The sequence below is a fragment of the Euprymna scolopes genome, chromosome 29 (genome assembly GCF_053919585.1).
Source record: "Euprymna scolopes isolate OS-2025 chromosome 29, ASM5391958v1, whole genome shotgun sequence".
In the NCBI taxonomy this organism is placed as follows: domain Eukaryota; kingdom Metazoa; phylum Mollusca; class Cephalopoda; order Sepiida; family Sepiolidae; genus Euprymna; species Euprymna scolopes.
Genome location: NC_136510.1, coordinates 114,579,824 through 114,605,148, shown reverse-complemented (window position 1 = coordinate 114,605,148; position 25,325 = coordinate 114,579,824). Strand labels below are relative to the sequence as shown.

The 25,325-nt window shown below is 36.3% G+C and overlaps 1 long non-coding RNA gene across 1 annotated transcript; it reads left to right on the top strand.

Annotated features, from left to right (window-relative positions):
- The first annotated feature begins 2,574 nt into the window (after window positions 1-2,574).
- LOC145252831 (uncharacterized) lies at window positions 2,575-24,355 on the top strand. Its single transcript, XR_013863683.1, has 2 exons — window positions 2,575-3,029; window positions 20,886-24,355. It is a non-coding gene; the product is annotated as an uncharacterized LOC145252831 (long non-coding RNA).
- Window positions 24,356-25,325: the final 970 nt, after the last annotated feature.

Genomic DNA, 25,325 nt, shown 5'->3' with positions numbered 1-25,325 from the left:
ACAGCAGTATGAGTGTTAGAAATAGAAGATTTACACACTTTAGCCCAATGACCATTTCTTTTGCATTTTTTACATTCGGCGTTTCGTGCAGGACATAAATATCGAGGATGACGTGATTTTCCACAGAAAAAACAAACCTCTTTTGGATGCATATTTTCTTTAGTCACAGCTATACGATTGTAGCCCGAAGGATTATTTGTAGCTGCTACAGTAAAGTTATTTGCGTAGAATATCGAATGCTTTTCTGCTTGTTCAAGAGATCTGGCCGTGGCATATGTGTCTTGTAAAGTCAGGATGGGTTTTTCTAACAGTCGTTGTCGGATGGACGAAGAAGAAATTCCGCCGATGAAAGCTTCCCGAATGTATTGATTTTTGTTTTCTTCAGCAGAAACCGCTTCGAAGTTACATGTTTTGGCAAGCATTTCCAATTGTAGTATGAAGGCATCTATATTTTGTGTTGTTTGTTGCTTCGTCGTCATCAATCGATATCTATTATAAACAATATTTTCAGGTTTTAAATAAGCGGCGTCCAATGTTCTTAATGCACTATCGTAGTCGGTTTTATCGCTTATTAAATCGAAAACAGAGGCTGAAACACAATTGATCAAGGCAAAGAAATTATCTGAAGTGTTTTCGATTAATCCGTTATTGTGTGAGCGGATATAATTCTGGAGGGTTAATTTCCAATGCCTATATGATTTTTCGGAATTAGGGCATGTAGGTTCCACCTCGAATCTGTCGGGACGTAAGATTCGATCCATTATTTTTTTATTTTTTTTTTTTTACAGTTAATAAAATTGAAGTGAATAGTATCAGTAAGTAAAGAATTGCCTTTTAGAAAGGTTTTATTAACTGTAAAATACACGTACGCTCTTGAAAGGATCGAGCGGGAAAATGAAACAGAGGGCGCTTTTATTATGAATGTCAATCCCAAGGGGGATAACTCTTAACAACAAATTAAATCATAACACTTAGTAAATAATTTTTAACAAAAAATTTTCCGAAAATTAAAGAAAATACTGAGGTAGATATATTTTTAAAACGAGCCTCCCCTACCTCCAAAAGAAAATAAATTTGTATATTTTTAAGTACTGCAGTACTGCAGTACTACTGCAGTACTGCACAAGTGTCCCTGAAATTACTTTTAAACTATACTCTCCCCACCTCATGTTAAGAATGGCTTTCGAAATAATAACGTTATTATTTCAGCGCGGTACCAAAATTACATAAGACCGTGTTTTCTTTTTTGTTGATTTTTAATAACACAAAATTTTTTTAAACTGAATTAATTCTTCTAAATAAAATAATCGCTTTCTTTGAATGCACGTGTTTTCTTTCTTTATTTTTGTTTCGTAATGACATAAAAAGTGTTAAAACTAGAGTATTTTTTTAATAAATATTTGGTTTCGTTTTTCGTATCTTGACTCCGTGATCAAGTTTTTTTTTTACGCAATAGTTAAAAATAATTTTTTAAAATTGTATGAGGATGCATAGTCTCTTTTAAAAACAATATCTCCTTCAAGAACGGTAATAAAATGTGTTTTCAATCGATATTTATTCAATAAGGGACCAGTTTTCCTACCTAGCAAAAAGGGGGGGGGGATTTCCGGGTACGAGTTTTCCGGGTACGAGTTTTCCGGAGACGGGTTTTCCCGGGACGAGTTTCGCGGGTACCTATCTATCTATCTATCTATATATATATATATATATATATATATGTGTGTGTGTGTGTGTGTGTGTGTGTGTGTGTGTGTGTGTGTGTGTGTGTGTTTTATTTTTTTAATTACCGTTTTATCTGTTTGGTTACATATGTTTCGGATGTTGGACCATGTTTACGATCCAACAGCCTCGTCAGACCTTACAGAAATGGTATTTGGAAGAAGTGTTCTAGAAGAAATACGAGAAAAAAAAAATAAAAAAAACACTTCTTCCAAATACTAACAACCATTTCTGTAAGGTCTTACGAAGCTGTGGGATCGTAAACATGGTCTAACATCCGAAACATATGTAACCAAACAGATAAAACGTTAATAAAAAAAAAATAAAACACATATTTGCTCTGCAATAGTATTGAGCACTCTCTTAAGGTTTTTACTAATTACCAGTTTTACCAAATATATATATATATATATATATATATATATATATTGCGTAATTATACAAGTTACGTTGACACAAGAACTACAGTCACACGAAAAGTGCTTACACAATTTTATTAATAGAAAAATATGATCGAAAAAATGAATTTTAAGTAAAAAAGCAGTTGTAGCCAATTTTTTAATTTTATTTGTTTACAAATAACAAAATTCAGTGTTAAAATATTTTGTTATATTTTATTTTGCGGTTTTTTAGTAGAATAATTAAATCCAACGATATATATATATATATATATATATATATATATATATATATATATATATATATATATATATATATATATATATATATATATATATATATCATTCTTTTATTTTCCTTTTGAGTCCAAAATTGATTTGTTATAATATATTTTTTATTATTTTTTTTTTTCTAGCAAAATTCATGTAAAAATTCGGGTGATTTTTATTTAATTAGATTGTTTCATTATTTTATTTTGCCTCAAACTATTAAAATCGAATGCAAAATTGGTTTCTTTTAATATTTTTCATTATTTTTTTTTTTTTTCTTCAGCAAAAATTTATGCAAAAATTCCGGTCATTTTTATTTCATTAAATTTTTTTCCATTCTTTTTCCCTCCAATAAATTATGAATTTCAATGCAAAAAGAAGTCTTTTTGTATTTTATTGCACTTTTCATTTTCTCCAGTAAAATAGTGAAACAATTGAATAAATAATAAGGTTTAATTTTGCTTTTAATGGTAAACAAAAATCAACATTGTTGTCAATTTTATTTTTCTCTTCTGGAAATTTCTGCGAACTAGTTCTGACTTTCGCCATATTGAATTTTTTGCAGACAACAAAGCGGCAAGGATCACGTTTAAAAAAATTTTTTTTTTTTTTTTCAAGTGAAAGAATTTCGAAAAAAAAAAGGTAAGTATTATTTGAATTTATCTGTTACGGTTCTGTAAAAAAGAAAAAAAGGTTTTTACGATCTTTTCAATATTTTTTAAAAATCTGTACTGATACCATGACAAAACAAATAGTCTAAGTTTATTCTTTTATAATAAAAAATTAAAAGCCATCTTTGCACACTTGTTTCAATTTTTTTTTTCTAAAGAACGTCTACCATTTATGAAAAAAAATGAAAATTAATAAATTTAATAACATAAAACAAAAAGCATCTAAGATATGCGACATTTTTTTTTAAATTAAAAATGTAACCAAACCATGTTTACCATTTTTTTAAGTTATCAAATTTCATTTTTCCTTATTTTAACATTCAATAAAGAAATAAAAATCAACTATTAATAAATAATTACTCAAATTATTAATCGACTGAAATGTAATAAAACGTTTTATTTACATTAGCTATACATTTAGAATGAGTAAAAAATTCCAGCAATCGGCATGCCGTAGATATGAATTTTTATTGATTTGCATTGTGTGTGACGGATAGCGTTAGTTTGTAATTTAATTGTGTGTGTGTTTTTTTTTTTTTTTTGCTTCTTTGTTTTTTATGGGTGGGTCGTTTTGGAAGATCCCTCAAAATGATGAAACAGATTAAACAACGAAAAACTCACACCATGAATACATATCCCATAATTCCTTATGATAAGTTTACATTATAAATGCATATTATTGACACGCATGCGCACATCGGTGCAGAAAATTTGATGTAGCGCAATTCTTTTCTTTATTAAAATTATTTTGATACTTCTACTGAGTTTGAACCGGACTGTATTTATTTTTAAACCTAACTTTAAAAAATGTTTTTTTTTTTATCTTGTTTACTTAAATATATTTTTTTCTGAGGGGGGGGAGGCATGTTATAGTTTCGCAGATAATATTTATCTCTACTTGCCTGCAGCCAGATGTAACAGATACTGAGACAGACCCTCTCCCTGGATAATTGGTCATAATAAATTACAAAAAATAATGTACCAGACAGTTGTATAAAAAATTATGGGCAGATGTGTGAAAAAAATATCTGTAGGGATTGTCAGAATGATGAGTGCAAGTGTCGCTGCAGTGTTGATGAAAAATATGCGACGCACTTGCATCTGCATGGTTGGTTGAAGGTGATGAATGAGTGCATGTGAGTCTGCACGCTTGTTTGCGTTCCTAGCCTGCATGTGCTTCTGTAGATTCAAAGGGATGAGTACGAATGAAGTCTGCACTTGTTGATTGCACCATTCGTAGTACAGAGTTAACTGTCAAGATCAGCGATGCCCGATGGATTATGGTCAAAATCAGTTGTGCAATGTTTGCAAGTGAGTCTGCAAGGCTAAGTACAAGTGAGTCTGTACTGGTGTTGTAGCATGATGTGTCCCATGCGTTAAGTAAATCAACGAATGTCCAATTGTTGAGTTTTTGGTGATCGTGTCACCATTTAACTCATCTTGAACTGGTGCGATTTCTTCCAAGTGACATTAGTGATTTTCGGGAATTTCACTACGCTTGATGAATGTCCGTGAAGGTTTGGTTATCGCAATGATCTACAGTACTCTAGACAGGCTTTCCTAAGCTTCATTAAATTCTGGGCCATCAGACACATCACAAGCTCACCTCACTACGTCAGAAGCTATAGTTTTATAGATCAAATCAATGCTAAAAAAACATGCAAAAGAGATAACTGATATGCAGTTTACTCTGCTACAGATTCGGGCAACACTAATAGACAACTGTTGCATGAAGCTAAACTCCTACCACTGCCCTCACTTGCCCTCTCCCCTTTCTATAGAACTCTCCTAAAAACGGAGGAGGACTATGCCTTGTAACATGGCCGCTCAATAAAGCTGCTATTATATTTTAACTTCTGTGTTGTCTTCACTCTGATACTAACCTGTGAACGTAACATGGTGGCAGCGGTGTTTATGGAATTAATAGCATCCAAGGAGACCGTCAAATCATCAAAGAATGTGTAAGCAATATCACTTTTGGTTTTAACTTCTGCTATGTTTTCTTTTTATCGATCGGTCGCTTCAATTAATGGCTTCCCTTCGCCTCGTTGTCCCTGCTAATCTCTGCAGTCTGTTATTATTATGATTGTTATTATTGATATTGAGTTGCTGTCGCAAGTGATTCTTGCCAAAACTTTCTTTTTTTTCTGCCTCTTTGCATTGATTAACTTTCAAAACAAAACACTTCTGCCTCACGGCGATGTCCGCCGAAAAGAAACCTACGAGAGATTTGCATTCCATCAGAAGAAACAGGGTGAGGGAAAGGCTTTCGACAAGTTCTACAACGATTTAAGAGTACTGTCGAAGACATGTAATTTTTGTACCCGATGCAATGACTCACTTCCCAGATTGTAGAAGGTGTTCGTGACCAATTAACGAAACAGGAGCTACTGAAGATACAGAACTTTACCCTACAGAAGAGTGTTGACATATGCAGAGCAGCTGAAATGGCCTCAACCCATAGTCAAGGAATGAGACTGGATACAGCCCAGGTGATGAGGGTACGTGAAACCAGTCAAATGAAGGAACCCGGCTCCAAAAGAGAATGCCTATTCTGCAGCTACGCACACGTGCCAAAGAGCAACAGATGCCCAGCTCATGGCAAAGTGTACCATGCATGCAATGAGAATGGATATTTTGAATCCAAGTGTCCCAACAAAGACAGAATGATGTGAAAACAGAGACAGAGCACATGAATGTATGAAGCAAGAAACGTATTGCACCCCTACCACGAATACAGCAACTTGATACATCCTCAACAGAGGAGGATGAAGAATACATCCACTGGGTGAATGCGATAAAACCCAAAAAAACAAAACAGGCAAAAAAAGCCAAGTGCCTTCCGAACAAAAAAGTTGTTTTCCAGATTGACACATGGGCATCCATTAATACCCTCCCTGAAAGGTTTGCAAAGAGGATGCAACCATACAAAGAAGTCTTATCAATGTGGAATGAGTCTTTGATGAAGCCAGTTGGTGTATGCCGAAGACAGATAAGAAATCCCAAAACGCAGCAAACCTACTCAGTGGAATTTGTAGTGTTTAGGGATGGAGATGATTGCCAGCCACTGCTTGGCCTGCGGATGAGCATACAAATGGGCCTTGTGGAGATAAAGCAGAAGAACTTCCACCGTGTCGCAGCAATCAACATAGAGGAAAGCTACAAGGAAGTGTTCAATGACCAACTGGGCAAGCTGCCAAGTGTTGCCACTCTCCAGCTCAAGCCAGACGCAATACCAACTATAATGCCCAATCGGAGAGTCCCTATAGCTATATGCTTTGAACTGAAGAAGGAGTTAAGTCGACTGACCACATTAGGAGTGATCAGACCAGTAGATAAATCCACTCCATGGGTTAGCCAACTTGTCATAACAAGAAAAAAAAATGGGACAGTGAGAATATGCTTGGATCCTCATGAGCCCAACAAAGCACTCATGCGAGAACACTACACAATACCAATTCTCGAGGACATCCTTCATGACATGAGAGATGCAAAAGTATTTATAAAAGTGGACCCTCATCAGGATATTGGCACATTGAGTTCGATGATGCATCCAGTTACTTGATCACCTTTCAGAATACTTTGGCTGATATTGCTGGCGTCGGTTACCATTTGGCTTGAACTCCTCAGCAGAGATATTCCAAAGAAAGCTGAATGAACAATTCCAGGGCATGCATGGAGTTGTTATCATTGTAGATGACTTGGTAATCTATGGGAAAGACCAAGAAGAACATGACAGACGGTTCCACAAACTACTCCAGAAATGCCAAACAATAGGAGTTAAATTCAACTCAGAAAAACTGGAGACCGGAATAGACGCGATCACTTTCATAGGGCATCGCATCACTAAAGATGGCATTGGAGTTGACCCAGAAAAAGTAAGGGTTATCACTGACATGCCAGCACTAGGAAACATTGGGGCTCTCCGTAGATTCCTAGCTATGGTGAACTACATAGGGAAATTCATTCCAAATCTTGCAACAGTGACAAAACCCCTCAAGAACCTCACTAAAAAAGATGCCCCGTGGTTATGGTCAGATTCCCAACAAGCAACTTTCGACACTATCAAAGAAGCAATCATGAACTCACCCGTCCTTACATACTACGATCCCCACAAGGAGCTGATTCTCGAGAATGGTGTATGTGAGTACGGGTTATTAGTAGCGCTAATACAGGTTTACAAACCAATTGCATTTGCAAGTAGATCCCTATCAGATGCCGAACAAAGATATGCACAAATTGAGAAGGAGATGCTGGCAGTTGTATACGGCCTAGAGAAATTTCACCATTATGCACATGGAAGAGAAGTAATAGTTTTGACTGACCATAAGCCGCTCGTCTCAATCAGCAAAAAGCCCCTATCAAAGGCACCAAAATGGCTACAGAACTTCCTACCCAGCAATACAACTACACACTACAATATAAGCCAGGGAAAGATATCCTATTAGCAGATACGCTGTCATGAGCACCAATGAGCAAGCCAGAGTTAGAAGAAATAATGTAAGTGAATAATCTAATAATCCAGCCGATACAAGACCACAGGCTCGCAGAGATTCACCAAAAGACAGTTGAGGACTCCAACATGAGAGCACTGGCAGAAGTAATCGCTAAGGGGTGGCCGCATAATAAGGAAAGCTTACCCAACTCTGTCAAACTGTTTTTTGATTACAGAGATGAACTCACGGTACAAGATGGGCTAGTACTGCGAGGACAGAGGCATGTTATGCGGAGTGAGATGAAACAAAAAGCTCATGCCGGCCACCTTGGCATAAATACATGTCTGCGAAGAGCGAGAGACCTCATATTTTGGCCAGGAGTGTCTAAAGAGATTAGACAATACATCGAAGCCTGTGGCACCTGTGCAACCTATGCAGACCTCAGCCAGCAGAAGCACAGATCATAGCACTAGTGCCGGAAAGACCTTGGCAACAAGTAGCAGCAGACCTTCTATCATGGGGAGGGAACAACTATCTGATCACAGTAGACAGACATAGCAATTTCTTTGAAATTGACAAACTGGATACGCCCACATCAGAAGCCATGATTGAATGCATGAAAGCGCATTCCGTACGCCATGGAATTCCAGAGGTACTGACATCTGACAATGGTCCTCAATTTTCGTCTTACGCATTCAGAAAATTTGCAAGGAAATGGCTATTCATACACGAGACGATATCGCCAGGCAACAGCCAAGCAAATAGTGCTGCCGAAGCAGCAGTAAAAATCGCCAAATGCCTCTTCTGGAAATGCAAAGCGTCAGGAGAAGATCCATTCCTGGGACTGTTGAACCTACGCAATCCACCAACTGAAGGACTAAGCACCAGCCCACCACAAAGACTCTTTGGGAGAAGGACAAGATCAACAGTACCAGCTGTCGAGTTAAAGCTCAAGTCCTGTAATCCACATTCAACTGATGAAGCATGGAGGAAACAGGAGAGGAGGATTAGGCACCATAAGATGGGAAAAGAGCTAAGAGGCATCAACGTGGGTGATAATGTTCGAGTCCAGCCACACAGTCCTTACACAAGAGAGTGAAGGGAAGCAACGGTACGAAAACGAATGATGGTAGGTCCTATGAAGTGGAAGCAAGAGACGGATAACAATACCGCCGAAACACCCAATTCTTGTGCAAAACGTCTGATTCAAAACATTCCTTCCCAGGACACCATCAAGCAACACACACAGCTGATGATCACCGTCAGTCCCAAATACAGCCTGACAATCACATATTGCAGAAAAAAAGGATTGCACAGGAAAATGAACTGACCAAAGAAAAATTTGTGAAAGAAATGACAGCCAACAGCTGACCACGCGCTCAGGATGCATTATTCAAAAACCTGCACGCTACAACGAATGAACAATTCACCCTCCCCCATGTTGCCGTTCAAAACCATATCCCTACCTCTTCCCCCTTAGAACAAAATAAAATGAACAAACACCCTCCTTGACAGGGGGAGATGTTGCATATAGCTAAACCTCCACCACTGCCCTCACTTGCCCTCTCCCCTTTCTATAGAACTCTCCTAAAAAAGGTTGAGGACTAGGTCTTTAACATGGCCGCTCAATAAAGCTACTATTATATTTTAACTTCTGTGTCGTCTTCACTCTGATACTAACCCGTGAATGTAACAACAGCAGGTTCGGCCAATAAGCTTCACTGAACTCTTGACTTCGTACTGGCTGTAAAAAAGACAAGCATAACAAACTCAAAATTACCAGATGTACATGAGACTAAAACAAATTACATTTAGTCCCAGGAAAGTAGAGGTGAATATTATCTGTGGTACTATAACAAGGCACACTTCCTAAATTGTAATATTTATAACAAAAATAATGTGCCTATTTAATGTGTTGCCTAGAATATATATCCCATAATTCAGAATGACTGGTTCAAGAGTGAATCCTGTACAAGGAAATCTATATATATATATATATATATATATACAAGAGAATATGTCAGGTCATGTCATATGCTACTGGTACCATGTAACCCTGTACTACCTGCCTCATGGTCGGGTCACCGGCAACTAAACTGGTTCCCTCACCAAACAAGTCTGGTGAGGAGGATGGCTAGTCTTCCTGAAGGATTAAAAGCAAGACCTTCCAAAGGGTGAATTAACCCTTTTTCCGGGTCAACGGCCAACTAGCACCGTGTGTGTTTGTGTGTATGTATGTGTGTGTTGGGGTGGAGAGGGCTCCCGTAAGCCATGGTGAAGGCAACCTTTCTAAGAGAAGCAAATCTCTGATTTAAAAAACCATAAAGCGAGAGACCAGTACCCGCATTAAGCTGGTCTGCAGTTTAACTTGTTGCTGGCTATCTTGCTCTTGCTTTTTGCTGGATGTCAACATTTTCAACTGAGAGAGAGACTTAGCTGTCGTACAAAGCTAAGACTCTGTAACATCATCTCTGTATAGATACTCCCTCAAGCATTTGTCTGTTAAAATGGTCCTGTGGCAATGGAAGTCATTTTTGGGCTCATGGACTTTTAAGTGTCTGAGGGAGTGGCACTCGTCTGACAAGATGTTGCAGTCATCATATAAGAGAAAGATGAAGGAATTTTATTGTTTCATTTTCTAATGATTTTATGAACAATCTGTCAATATGTGATTATTTTTAATAGAAACAAATTTTTGTTTTGCAAAAATGTTACATTCAACATGAAATAAAAAAAAAATTACAAAAATAATGTGTAGGTAATGTTGCATCTATTATGTGCTTATTATACCATCTTCCCAGGCATTATCTTTTTTAGAGAGCAGTAATGTATCTGTTTTCTGATACCATCATACCAGGCATTATTTCCTCCTTTTTTTGTTAAGTGGGGTAGCGCAGTATATATTCTGTCATCATGAAGCCATCCATTTCAGGTATTTCTTCCTTTCTTGAATGGGTAGTGCAGTATATGTTTACTAATGATAATACCATCCTCCAAAGTATTACCTCCACCCTTCTTTGGGTGTTGGGGGGAGAGCAACAAAGGCATACACATTCAATTGTCATGATATGTACATTCTTGTTCTCAGTATATATTTTTCTGTAATTTTCTTAAACTTTGGAAAACACGTTTTAAAACATCTTAATTCTTCATATTCTTCAGACTACTCTTCTCATCTTTAATTTTTTTTTTCACAATATTGTGGTCGATGTAACCTTCGATCTTCTTCAGGTGTATTTTTGTTGAATTTGGAAATCTTCCCATCAAACTCAAGGAATCTGCATGGAATTTTGAACCGAACCCTTTATTTAATCCATGGAGGTACCATGCTCTCATTCCATAAGCCATGAAAGTCTTAAGTAATTCGCAATTGTATTTTGAGTGTCACCTGGACTGAGGATTGAAGCTTCAACTGCCGGAAAAAGTTAACGTTTACAATTGAATTTTACCAAGTACTTTATCCACTATGTCATCGGTTCCTAGCTGATAGAACAAGAACATGCTACCCTTTGTGACTTAAATAAAGGGTTCTGTTCAAAATTCTGTTCCCAAGTTTGACAGTCGAGTTCAACAAGATACACCTGAAGAAGGTTGGAGGTTCTGTCATGCCGTGTTAAGCATGTATGTGTAATAATAAGACAGGAACACGTGTGTTTGGTTGTAAGAAAGGAACTGAATAATGGCGCCCGCTTTATTGATCGATTGCTATGCGCATGTGTGAGTGCATACAAAAGTTGGATCAGGAAACCGAGATGAAAGGGTGCATATAAAAATAGCTGAAACGAAAGGCGATATCATTACATCTCCCTTTCTCTGAAAACAAAGATGACTTATGCATGTAAAACAAAACAAAGAAAATGGAGAGACTGGTTCAGGGTAGACTGCCTGAACAGCTGCAGCGAAGCAGGGGATTATTCTGCCCCATGAGATGCTTGCTGGGAGGTTATGAGTGTTTGCTCATCACAAGTTCATTTTTGATGGTGGTCGTACCACCCTACCACTACGGGTACATTTTTGAGTGTCATTTGATATGTTTGGGGATGCACACACAAGTGGATCCACAGACGTCGCACATTTTTGTGGAGCTGTGTTGGGGAGGTCTTGCGACATTTGTGGGGTAGGCGTCACTGGAATACCTCTTATGTGTTGCCGGTTTCTTCGCAGCACATGCCCATTGACATTCTCCAGGAGATAGGAGCGGTGACCATCTACCTGGGATACTACAGTCGCTGTGTCCCAGCTTCCAGACACAGGATTCTGTACCCTTACCCGTTGACCATGGTATAGGGGTGGTAGATCCTCCTTAAGTGCATGTCGGTCAAAATACCTCTTTTGGTTCTGCTGGCGTTATTGGAATGCGCTGTATATCTGATCCTGATCATGGTTGTCGTTTCTGATTTTGGTGATCAGTGGAGATTGGATTCGTCTACCCATGAGTAGTTGTGCAGGGCTTGGTATGACACTTGAAATTGGAGTGCAGCGCCGGTGCAGCAGTGCGATCTCAGGAGTTGTTCCCGACTGTTTGGCTTTCTTGAAAATATTCTTGATAGTCCTTATTTGACGTTCTATGAAGCCATTCCCTTGTGGTCTCCGAGGTGACGTGGTCTCATGATGGAAGCCCCATTCTTTGGCGAATTTGCAGTATAGATGACTTGAAAAGTGTGGTCCGTTATCGCTGACTATCTTTGATGGTATGCCAAACTCTGAGAAGATTTGGCGTGTGATGTTCACTATGACACTGCTTGGTGAATGATCAGGTAGGCATTTGACTATAGGATACTTTGAGTAATAGTCAGCTATGATCAACCATTGACTTCTGTGGAGATCAAACAGGTCTGTGCCAACTACGTCCCATGGCTTTGTTGGGATGTCATGTCGCATTAGCGGCTCTTGCATTTGGGAGGGCTGATGCTGTTGACAGATACTGCATGACTTTGTGAACTGTTCAATGTCTTTGTTTATGTTTACCCAATGAACAATGTCCTTGGCAAGGAGTTTTGTTTTCTCTTGTCCTAAATGAGCAGCATGTAGTTGTTCTAATATGTCTTTTTGTAGTGTCTGGGGGATGACGATTTGTTGTCCTTTGAGGATAAGACCATCATCAATTGAAAGCTGATCTCTTAGGCCCCAGAACACTCTAATGTCAGTGGGCAGCTGCTTGATTGTCTCTGGCCATCCCATGATGATGGTCTCTCTCAGCTGGTTAAGCAGAGGATCCGCTGTCGTACACTGTCTTAGCTGTTCGATATAATTAGTGGAAAAACGAACTGTATCAACCCGGACATCAAGTTCGATAGGGTCCGCATTACAAGGTGGTGATAGGCGCGATAATCCATCAGCCAAGAGGTTGTCAGATCCCTTGTTATATGTGAGCTTGAAGTTGTATCCTTAGAGTTTTATTAGCATTCTTTGCAGACGTGCCGGGGCTGAGGTGAGTGGTTTGTCGATGATCATAGTGAGGGGTTTGTGGTCAGTGACGACTTGGAAATGGTGGCCATAGAGGTATGTGTGGAACCTCTGTGTACCAAATACGATGGCCAGTAGCTCACGTTCGATACATGCGTATCTCTGTTCTGTCTGTGTGAGGCTCTTGCTTGCATAGGTGACCGGCGATATATTGCCATCCTCATCTGGTTGTAGCAGAGCTACACCGATTCCATGTAAACTCTCATCACAGTGCATGTATATCGGTTTTCTAGGGTCAAAATAGTGGAGCAGGGACGTTTCAGATACTTCACTTTTTATCTTTTTGAAAGCTTCCTGATGGTGTGGTTCCCACTGGAAAACAGAGTCCTTGCGTAATAGATCACGCAACACTGCTGTCTTGGAACTGAAGTCCTTGACAAAACGCGATAGGTATGTCATCATACCCAAGAATTGTTGTAGTTCCGTCTTGTTATGTGGTTCAGGTATTTTCTGTAGGTCATGTACCTTCGCCGGGTCTGGTTTTAGTCCGGTGTGTGTGTACAGGTTTCCAAAAAAAGATATTTCATGGCATTTGATCTTGCACTTCTCCGAGTTCAAGGTAAGGCCTTGTTCGGTAGCGACCTCCATGAAACGTCTTAGGTTTTCGTCATGTTCCTGCTCTGTCGAGCCATATATGGTGATATCATCAGCTATACCACAAGCACCAGTGCGCTTCTCGAGTATTCTGTCCATCTCGAGTTGGTAGATGTCCTGACTGACACACAAACCGAATGGCAGTCGTTCAAAACAATATCGTTTGGTGACATAAGTGAGAGAGCTTACCCAGTTTGTAGGTTCGTTGATGCGGCGAATGACTCCTTGCGATTCCATCTTGTCAAGTTCCGATTTGATTTTTTCGCGCATGGCTATAGGTGTCCTTCTCGGTGGGTCTATGTGGCATGGTACATTGGGGTTGACAACAAGCTTGTGGGTGTTCTGAAATTCACCAATACAGTCAAATCTTTTAGGGTATATGTGCATTAGGTCAGCTACACTATTGATGGGTTGGTGTTGGGCTGAGATGGCACAGTTCATTGTCACTACCCTAAGAACCACAGATGTTGGCATGTCCAATATGGCTGCTCCTGGTACATCAACTACATAGAATTGGGTATCCAGCCATGGGGAGTTTTTATACTTGCACCTAAAATTTGTGGTGCCATAACAGTTTATCCTAGTATTGTTGTAGGCTGTTAACATACATTGTGTTGAGGTGAGTGATCCGGGCATTGGGTTTCCAGCTTCGTCTATACTGCTAGGGTACATGTTGCGGAATATGCGGATAGGCAATGTATTTGCTTGTACCCCTGTATCTACTTTCAGCTTGAAGGTATGAGTGCCTGGGTGGTCATTTATCTTGATGCTTAGATCAACAAATGCCTCATTTCGCGGATCTTCCATGTTTGCTGGCTTTCCGCTGTTGATTGTGATGGAGCTAAAGGTGAGGTTCTCCATTGCCGTGCCTGTGTCAGTCATGGCTTGGTCATTGTGTTTGGTAACGCTGTTTATTTTCTTGCCAAATTCCTGTTGTTGGTTATGACTGTTATGCCAGGGCCTTCCTTGTTGTCTCTTGGTTTTGTGCTTCCCTGAGATGCAAACTGTAGCCCAGTGACCTGTTTTGCCACATGTGTGGCATATATCATTTTTGGCAGAGCAGTGTTCTTTGCCAAAACGGTGACTGCGTCCACAATTTTTGCAGGTTTGGCCGCGTTTTCGGTCAATCCCTTGCCACTGGTGTGTACCATGGCTTATTGCAGCTATCTGTGGTGATTCCTGTAACTGGTGGAGCTGGTTGACATAAACTGCTGAAGCCTCGTGTGAACGGGCTAATCTAACGGCTTTCTCGATTCTGTAACCCTTCGGTTTGTTTAGCAGTTCCTTTTGCAGTTCGGGTATAGGTGTGCTGGCAATTAGTAACTCGACGAGGCATTCGTTTAATTCGTCGGCACTGAAATCACATTTCTTTGCCAACAATCAACATCTGTTGATGAAGATGTCTGTTGTTTCATTTGGTCTCTGTTGGTATTTTCCGAGTTCCAGTCTACAAACGCTGTGATTTGTTGCCGGTTCTAGCTGCTCCAAAAATGTAGCAAATATTATTTTTGGATCCTTGCGATCGTCATCCGACATCGACCAACTATTATACCGGCGTAAACCTTCTTCGCCGGTCGCGAGAAGTATTAGAGGGACTTTATCCTCGTGTTTTGTCGCTTTGACGGTGAAGTAAAGTTCCATTCGTTGTCGGAATAGTTTGAATGATTCGGCGATACATGTCGAGCCCCAATCAAAACTAGGGACTTGTAATGAAATTGTGGCCATGATGATAAGAAAGTGTGATGAAAAAAAGGTACAGACAATTTGTGTAGCGTGGGAGGTTAGAAATTAGAAAAAAAAAAAAAAAATTTGTTCAGCGTGCGAGAAATTAAAAATAATCGTTTTTTTTTGTTTTTTTTTTCTACTGTCTGTGACGTTATAAGATTGTGTGTTGTCTGATAATACCGCTTGCCACCATGTCATGCCTTGTTAAGCATGTATGTGTAATAATAAGACAGGAACACGTGTTTGGTTGTAAGAAAGGCACTGAATAATGGCGCCCGCTTTATTGATCGATTGCTATACGCATGCGTGAGTGCATACAAAATTTGGATCAGGAAACCGAGATGAAAGGGTCCATATAAAAATAGCTGAAACAAAAGGTGATATCATTACAACATCGACTGGAATGTTGTGAAAATAAGTCGCAATGAGAACAGTAGTCCAAAGAATCCAAAAATAATCATCTAAAAAAATTCAGGAATATAATGTCTTAATTCTTGTTCTTAATTCTTTTAGCATTTTTCATTATTTCTGTGAGGACTAACATTTCATTTTACTAGCAATTAGATGGGTAAAAAGAACAACACAATTTTTTCATAAAATTATGAATTCATTTAGATTGGCTAAGTAAACAGATGATTATAAATAGAGTTGTTGAAGTTTATGATTTGTGGTGTTCATTCTAACAATGAAAATCACAATTTGATTTTTTGTGTGTGAAATTAATAGTAAGCTGTGCTCCTCCCACACACATACGATTATGAAATGGACATTTCAGTGAGAGAATTGTGAAATTTTAAACAAATTTTGAAGAAAATATTCATGCTTTTTCTATTATTCTGAAATTCGGAAAAGGGTGATCATTTTACATTAAATTTTAATCAGAATATGAACTCCTTTAAAAATTTTCTTTTGTTTTTTTTTGTGGCAGGGATACTCATTAACAGAAATTTCCCCATTTAAACCTGTCAAAATAACAAAACGGATTTCTTACAATGATATTAATAACAAATTTTAGTTTATCAGTATGGCTTAACTTAATGCAAAATATGGTCTTTATTTTTCTGCGAGTAAAATAGTGAAATATTTGAATAAATCTGATTTGATCTTTACTGATTAAAAAGATTGTTACTATGGTTGAATTTATTTTCCACTTCTAAGAATTTCTGCGAGCCTGCTTTTCCTGTCACTATTTAGAATTTGTTCAGCAAGTGAAATGGATCACAATTTGATTTTCATTTATGTTCATTATTTCAAGCTGTTGTGGAAGAATCATGCAAAAAATCATTTGAATTTCTCTTATGATTTTTTAATATTTAGTTACAAATTTTCCAATAATATCAGTTTTTTAAGCTGTTGTTGTTTGTTTTTGTTTTCAACTAGTTGCATTGCACTGTTGTGAAGCTTAGAGAAAATAAATAAAAATAGTCCCATATAAAATTTTTAAATTAACATTTTGACGCCTAGAAGGACTGTATGATCCTCTTTCAAAAAAAGCTTATTACTTGTGAATGTGTTGCAGAGGACGCTGATGTTGTTTACAATGAGTCTAACATGTGTTGTGGTGTCATATGATACAACACGGCTAGCCGCACATGCTTCATTCAGCTGTTGGGCAGCCATGAGCATGCATGCGTTTGTACGTTACTTACCTAACTGTAAAAGTGTAGACATTTAGCCATTATGACTGCTAACCAAGGTGAGATAACTATTTTAATACATTGCATATGACAGATATGTTCTTGCACTAACACCTGCTTTTGTCAGTTAACTCATTTGGTCCTGTTTCATTTTTTGTCATATGACAGGCAAGACCATACAGTCCTTTTTCATTATTATTGTTATTAATAAAACTTTCATTATTATTGTTATTAATAAAACTTTCATTATTATTGTTATTAATAAAACTTTCATTATTATTGTTATTTACAAAAAACTTTCATTATTATTGTTATTTACAAAAAACTTTTTGTAAAAATTGTGTTCAGGTTATTTCTTACACCTTCTGAATTGGAAAAAAATTGCAATTTTTAAAAAGTTTCTCAAAATAATTTGGGCATTAAAGTGTTAAGGTTTGAAAAAAATTAATTTCTGATTTCACGAAACATTTGATGTAAAACAAAATTTTAAAGAGTAACAAATGAATATTCATCAAAGTAACATAGAGGTGAGAAACCTGCACACATACACACATATGAGATCTTCTCAACTTATAAAAGAAAAAAGGAACTCACTCTAAAAAAATGAGATTGAAAAGATGAAATTAAAAATGTTGAACTTTGATTTTTCTCTATAAAAGCCTGCAACATGTAGGTGAAATGAATGCAGTTGCAGTTTCTCTGTACTTGCAAATTGCTGAAACTCATGAGTAAAAATTCAAAGGATTTTCAAGCGTGTGTTTATTCAGGCATTCATACTCCTATCCAGATGTATACTTAACCTTGATGGATTCATCAAACTCCTGACAGGTATCAATTTTGCAAGCAGTTCTTGTATGTGACTCCTGCTCAGGCAAAATTATTAAGAACATCAGTTTTCCAAGGGAGGTGCTTGATACGCTACAGCCATTTTGTGATGACTGGAGATTATGTGTTGCATACTTTCATAAAGAAACTTAAAAAGTGTTCAACATTTTTTATTTCTTTTTCTCCTCGTGTTTTAAAGGCTGACTCTTATTATGTGATTGTTTTTCTTTGTTTCTCTATGTTACTTCAATAAATAAATATTGACTTATCACTCGTTAAAATTTTTGTTTTACACCTATCTGATGCTAACTAGGCTCAACGTTGCTTGACTTTGGTGATCTAACATGAAACACTATAGTTGCTCCAATCTTACTAATACTAGAATGATGTTTCATATTGTGTATAGTTAGTGCAGGGCTTTACATTGCAAGTGAAACAGTCACATTTGCAAGTGATTTCGAAGTGGTGACTAGAAATAATAAAACACTTATCATTTGGCGATTGTGTTTGTTTTTTTTTTTTTTCACTTTTCCAAAACCCATTACTTAGTGAAAAACGTCTTTTTAACCTTCATTTTTTTTTAATAAAACGAACAATGTCAAATTATTTAAGCAATAAAAGGTTTAATAGAACAATATACTTTGTTTTTAACAAAAGCTGTTTAAAAACATCTGAAGAATTCCGAATGTTTATACATTCAAGTCTTAACATAAATTTTGCTGCATATTTAAAATTACAGTTATTAAAAGAAAAAACAAAGACAGAATAATCTTTATGATGTACATACTTGTTACAGGATTAGAATGTTATATTTCAAAAATCATGTACTTGGCTAGTAACTCTTCTATTTGGCTAGTAAAAGATAATATTTAGTTGCAAAAGGTCAAGATAAATTTGTTTGTAGAGCTCTGTAGTGATAAGACAGTTGGATCATCAGTGTCTGGTAATTATTCTCTGATGTTTCTGGTGGCAAATATCCAGTATCAATTATAAAAAACATTTCCAACCAGAAATTAGAATGCTAATAGCATCGTACCTGAGATTCCAATATTAAAACTCTTCATCCTAATATTCAAACATAACCTTAATTTGAACAAATACATATAAAATACAACAAAGGTTACCGCAAGAAAATAGACTTTTTTTATTGTGCTAGAAAATGCATCTAAAACCAAGTTTCTATCTTTCCTTGCTCTGATCCCTGCCTGGCATCAATTTAAATGAATGGTTCTCATCTTGGGGAGGCTCCATGTGTTGACATGTTTCTGGGTCTGACCTTTACTCCTGATCTGAAATGGAACATGTACATCAAATTCATTGCCAAGGCTGCTGGACCAATGATGGGATCATTCTATCACTCCAGTAGATATCTCACTGCTGATGCAATTCTCTACCTGTATAAGAGCCAAGTACATCCAAGGTTGGAGTTCTGTTACCACATCTGGGGAGGAGCTGCTAGAAGCAGATTATTCTGCCTTGACAGAATTCAAAATAGACTTTGAGGTCTAGTGGGGGATGCCATCTTCTCTTCCTTGCAACCTCTTTACCCCAGAAGGGATGTTGTGAGCCTGTCTGTTTTATCGTTATTTACATAGCAAGTGCTCGTCTGAGCTCCAATCTATGGTCCTCCCTGTCCTGATTTTCACAAAAAACACTCGTCTAGTTGAAACCACTATCAATAATTTCCCCCACTCTTTATTTGTGCCTAAACATAAACATAGATTCCATGAACAAAGCTTCTTTTTTAGAACTGCATGCCTGTGGAACTCTGTTCCGTTTTCCTGCTTTCCAACTTACTACAATATGGTCGTCTTCTAGTCCAACATGAAATTTCCTCTACTAACGATTACTATGCCATTTTCCCATTGATTACTATACATTCATTAACCCTTATCCTTGAGTGGCCTCTGGGCCTTGATAAGTGGTTACTCCTTTGCAAAAAAAGGTTATCATTTCTGACAGTCCTCTATATCTCTACAATGCTATCGTTCGCCCATACATAGTGTCAAGCTAGTGTAATGGTTATCGTACTTGACTTCAGGTTTTGGTTTTGATCTCAGCCCAAGTATTTTTTTTTTTACAAGAATTGAACTGTTTAGAAAAAAACAATACTTGCATGCACATGCCTCAGTTTCTGAATGAATTTAAAGATAATATTTATGCATATTTTATGACCAGGCAATGCCGGGCGGTCTGCCAGTAAACAAATAAAAGATGTTTATTATTTTTGAAAATTACAAGTTGTACCAGTAAACTTAGTTGAATGACAAACTTGCAGCATCAGATCGTTGCCTAACAGAACAAAGCACATAAAAGCCATTAACACAATCCTTTATTGAAAGTCTCAAAGGCACCATTGTTCAACTGCTCACCTGAAAAACAAATGCCTGCTTAAAACGTTTACCTCCTACTCTCTCTTCTCCTTCTCCTGTGGGGTAGTTCAGCACTGACCATCCCCACTTTCCACCTTTGATTAGTTCTAGCTCTTTGTTACATTCTTGCGGTGCATCTTTTAGAACTTGGGAACCTATACAGAATTTTATACTGAACTTGTTATTTAATCCACTGAGGAAACTATGCTTGTTCCATCAGCCAAGAAGGCCATTGCTTACATTTCAGTCAAAATATGGAAATACTGAACAAGATGGGAATATGTATTTATTTGCAGACTGTTATCCTGATTTTCATAGTTGGTGTTCCACCATATTTCAGCCAACTCATCCTCTGGCCTTCTTCAGATGATTAACCGTAATTGGATAGATATACTGAGTCTCATAACTGTATCCCAGTAATTACTGCCTTCCATAGTTGTTGTCTCACCACAATTTAGCTAACTAAACCTCTGGCCTGCTTTAGGTAGGATTGAAACCGTTATCTTCAGACAATGCTCATCTGGAACTGTAGAGATTCAATACCTCTATCCACTGCACTGTGGGCCCCGAAAAAAAAATTAATTTTGAAAGATAATAATATATAAGATAGGAATAGTACAAATTATCCTTAGCTCAAAAATTGTCAAACATGATACCCATTTTGTTCTCATTTAAATTGCGTAACTTAACACCAGCTTTTAACTGAACCTTTGACACCAAATGTGGTGCCACATGGATGTGTATTTTAAAGTCATCTATTTTTTATTTGCAGATTTCTTTTGGAGAAAAGCAAATCTCAAAACATGAGGAAGAGATGATTTAATTCCATGGTTTTATTAATATAAAAACAGAAGAATTTCATATGTAATATTTTGAAGCTTTTCTGAATGTTAAGCGAAAACTGTTCTTATACAAAAAGCAAAGCATTCTTGGCTCAACTTGTTTATTGTGATTGAAACTGTTTTTGTCAAATGAATTTAAAATTTGAATTTTAAAATCATTTCCATTTTAGAAGACAACTGTGAATACTGAGAAGAAATTCTTCTTTTGCAAAAGTTGAAATTTAAAATTACTGAAAAGTAAATGATACAAAAACTCAAGAATCTGCAACACATGACAAAATTGAAGCCTTTTAATTTGGTTGTGGCATACATTTTCACCAATAACAGATTGTATATTCTAACTTTAAGTACATGAAAAAGTAAAAACAGTTTATTGCAAAGTGTGTCTGCATCTACAAGAAATTACTAATTTCAACGTAACATTCTTGCCAAATCATGAGTGCAAGTTCCGGAGAGCGACCATTTCCTTGTGGCATATGTGGATTTACATTTTCGCGCAGCTCGCATTTGGAAACACATATGCGCATGCATCAAAGGAAGCCGTATTCTTGTAAAATTTGCAATTCTGCATTTTCTGATCAAATCAATTTGAAATACCACATGAGAAAGCACCAAGAGGGGAAGCCGTATACGTGTACGCTATGCAACTCAACGTTTTTAAATTATTTCAATTACAGCACACACATGCGGATACATACAGGGGGAAAAGTGCATTCGTGTACAGTTTGTGGATCCGTATTTCCTACAAATTCTTATCTGATAATCCATATGAGACGACACACAGGAGAGAAACCATACTGTTGTTCTGCGTGCGGCTTGTCGTTTGCCCAGAAATGCAATATGCAGAAACATTCATGCAAACGCGCAGGAAATAAACCACATTCTTCGAAAATTAGCAGTTCTACATTTTCTGAAAATTCTCATACTAAATCTCACGTGAGAATTGAAGACAAACCGTATTCTTGTAAAATTTGTGAATCAAAATTTCCATTAATGTTTGATTTGGAAACACACATGCTGATACATGCAGATGAGAAACCATATTGTAAAATGTGTGGATATCCGTTCTCTTCATATTCAAATCGGATTATTCACATGCGAATGCATACAAAACAAAATCAAAGCATGAACTGTTGAAACATCTAATACATTAATGAACTGTTGAAATGACAAATACATTAATGAACTGTTGAAACATCAAATAGATTAGTAAACTGTTGAAACAACAAATACATTAATGAACTGTTGAAATGACAGACAGATTAACGAACTGTTGAAATGAGAGATTAATTAATGAACTGTAGAGATGACAAATAGATTAACAAACTGTTGAAATGACAAATAGATTAATGAACTGTTGAAGTGACAAATAGATTAATGAACTGTTGAAGTGACAAATGCATTAATGAATTGCTGAAATGACAAATACATTAATGAACAGTTGAAATGACAAATACATTAATGAATTGTTGAAATGACAAATACATTAATGAACAGTTGAAATGACAAACACATTAATGAATTGTTGAAATGACAAATACATTTATGAATTGTTGAAATTACAAATACATTAATGAACAGTTGAAATGACAAATACATTAATGAACAATTGAAATGACAAATACATTAATGAACAGTTGAAATGACAATAGATTAATGAAATGTTGAAATGACAAATAGACTAATGAACTATTGAAATGACAATAGATTAATGAACTGTTGAAATAACAGATAGATTATGAATTGTTGAAATGACAGGCAGATTAATAAACTGTTGAACTGACGGATGAATTAATGAACTGTAACGATGACAAATAGATTACTGAACTGTAGAGATGACAAATAGATTAATGAACTGTTGAAATGACAAATAGCTTAATGAAGTAATATTTTGGAAAAGCACTTACACATTCAAACAAAGCAATCCTATCCTTGTAATATTTATGAATCTATATTACATGAAACACCAAATTGATTGACATGTCAATTTAACCATGTTCACCTGCAAATAACAACAGTGAAAAAGAAACTCTCAGAAACCATACAATGAGTAAAGGTACGCAAACTTAACTGTCACCCTCTAAAATGACAAAATCAACAGCAGACCCAAGAACTACAATGCACTACAACTACATCTGCATTAACCATAATGGTACAAATCTAAAATTCAACAAAAATACAAAAAGAAATTTTATGATGTGCATACCCATCACCAAATAAAAATTTTATATACTACAAATGACAAATTTAACAATTTTTTTTTTCTAAGAAAATCAAATTTTATCAGCGAGAATGGTCTTTTGTATTATTAGGATTCTTTGGACTACTGTTCTCACCTTGCATGTCATTTTCACAACATTTCAGTCATTGTAACCTCTGACTCTCTTCAAGTGTATCTTGTGCAACTTGAGAATGTTCCTGTCCAACTTGGAAATCTAGACGGAATTTCAAATGGAAGTCTTTATGGGGGTAACATGCTCTCGTTCCATCAGCCATGACTGGATAGAGTAATTCACTTATATTTTTTGGTTGTCCACACTGAGAATTCAACCTTCAACCTTCAAGAGAATATCACTTTTACAATTGATTTTCCAAGTATTCTAACCACTGCGCCACGGGTCCTTGAAGACCATTCTCAGTGTGAGTGATTGAAAAATATAATTGCAAATTACTTAGGACCTCTATCCAGTCATGGCTGACAGAACAAGAGCATACTACCCCCTTGAAATAAATAAAGGGTCTGTTTGAAATTTTATCCAGATTCCAGAGTTCAACAAGATACATGTGAAGAAGATTGTAGGGTATATCAATCAAAACATTGTGAAAATGACACCCAAGATGAGAACAGTTGTCCGAAGAATCCAAATAATATGAATAACCAATCCTTATCTGAAAAATCAGAAGCGAGAATGATCTGTCTTGATCCACCATATTTAATAAAGAGAGATAGCTCAATTCAAACTACCGAGATTTTAAAAGAAGCTTTATAATTGCTACAGGTTACTATTAATCTCTAAATTATTCTCCACACTAACGTACTGTACTTGCAATAACCCTTATCCCTGAGTGGCTTCCGGGCCTTGATAAGTGGTGACTTCTGTGTAAAAAAAAAATATCATAAAAAAATTTCTTTATAAAATATTACTTGATCAATTTACATGATTTTTGGAACATGACATTTTCATTCCCTGACAGGTACATGCATCATAAAAAGTTTTTGTATTTTTTAATTTGTTGAATTCTGCATAAGAACCACCATAATTGTTTCAACCACTATGGAAACAATGACAAATTTTTGGAGACTGATGCTTCTTGTCCATTTTATCTCTACAAAACCATTTAAATAAATTTCCTTTCTCAAGGAAACCAAACACAAAATAAAATTATATATAATACCTTTCTCATTTTATTTCCAGCATAGTTCATGTGCTAAAATATAGTAAATATTTTTTAATAAGTTTTTTTTTTTTTTTTTTTTTCATATTTTTCGGTAATAATAAATGAAAGTCATACTTTACTTTTCATTCATAAAATTCTAACCTAAAATCTAAAAAATAAACAAGTTTAACCATTTGGTGTTATTTGGATTCTGTGAACTACTCTTCTCATCTTGAGTGTTATTTTCACAACATTTCGGTAGATGTAACATTTGTCTTTCTTCAGGTGCATGTTTTAAGACTTGGAAATCTTTTTATGGAATTTGAGAATCTGCATAGAATTTTAAACAGAACCTTTTATTTAATACACAGGAGTAGCATATTCTTGTTTTATCCGCCATGATTGGGTAGAAGTCCTAATAATTTACAGTTGTATTTTGAATCTCGCCCACACTGAAGATTGAACCTTCAACCTTTTGACGAGTGTAACTTTTACAAGTGAATTTTACCAAGTACTTTATCCACTACGGCACAGGTTCTTGTGAAGACACATAGCATAGTAGCTAAAGTACTCTTAAAATGAAAGCATGTTATCCCCGGTGAATTAAATAAAGGGTTCTGTTTGAAAGTTTGTATAGACCCCCGAGGTTGACAGAAAGATTTCCAAGTTGAACAAGATACACTTAAAGAAGTTCAGAGGTTTCATCAATCGAAACATTGGCAAAATAACATTCAAGATTCGAACAATAGTCTGAATAATCCAAATAATCGATCCTCATCTCAAAAATACAAAAAAGCATAAATAGCCAATACTTTATAATATAAATGAAAATAGAAAAAAAAAAACAATTGTTGCATCTGTTTATTATCTTTTACTAAAAATAACTAAATTCCCACTAATCGTTTAATTTCTTATTAACAATAAAGTTGATATGATGATGTCTCTATCACTGTAACATTTTAATGTTAAATATAACTTTGCACACAGTTGGT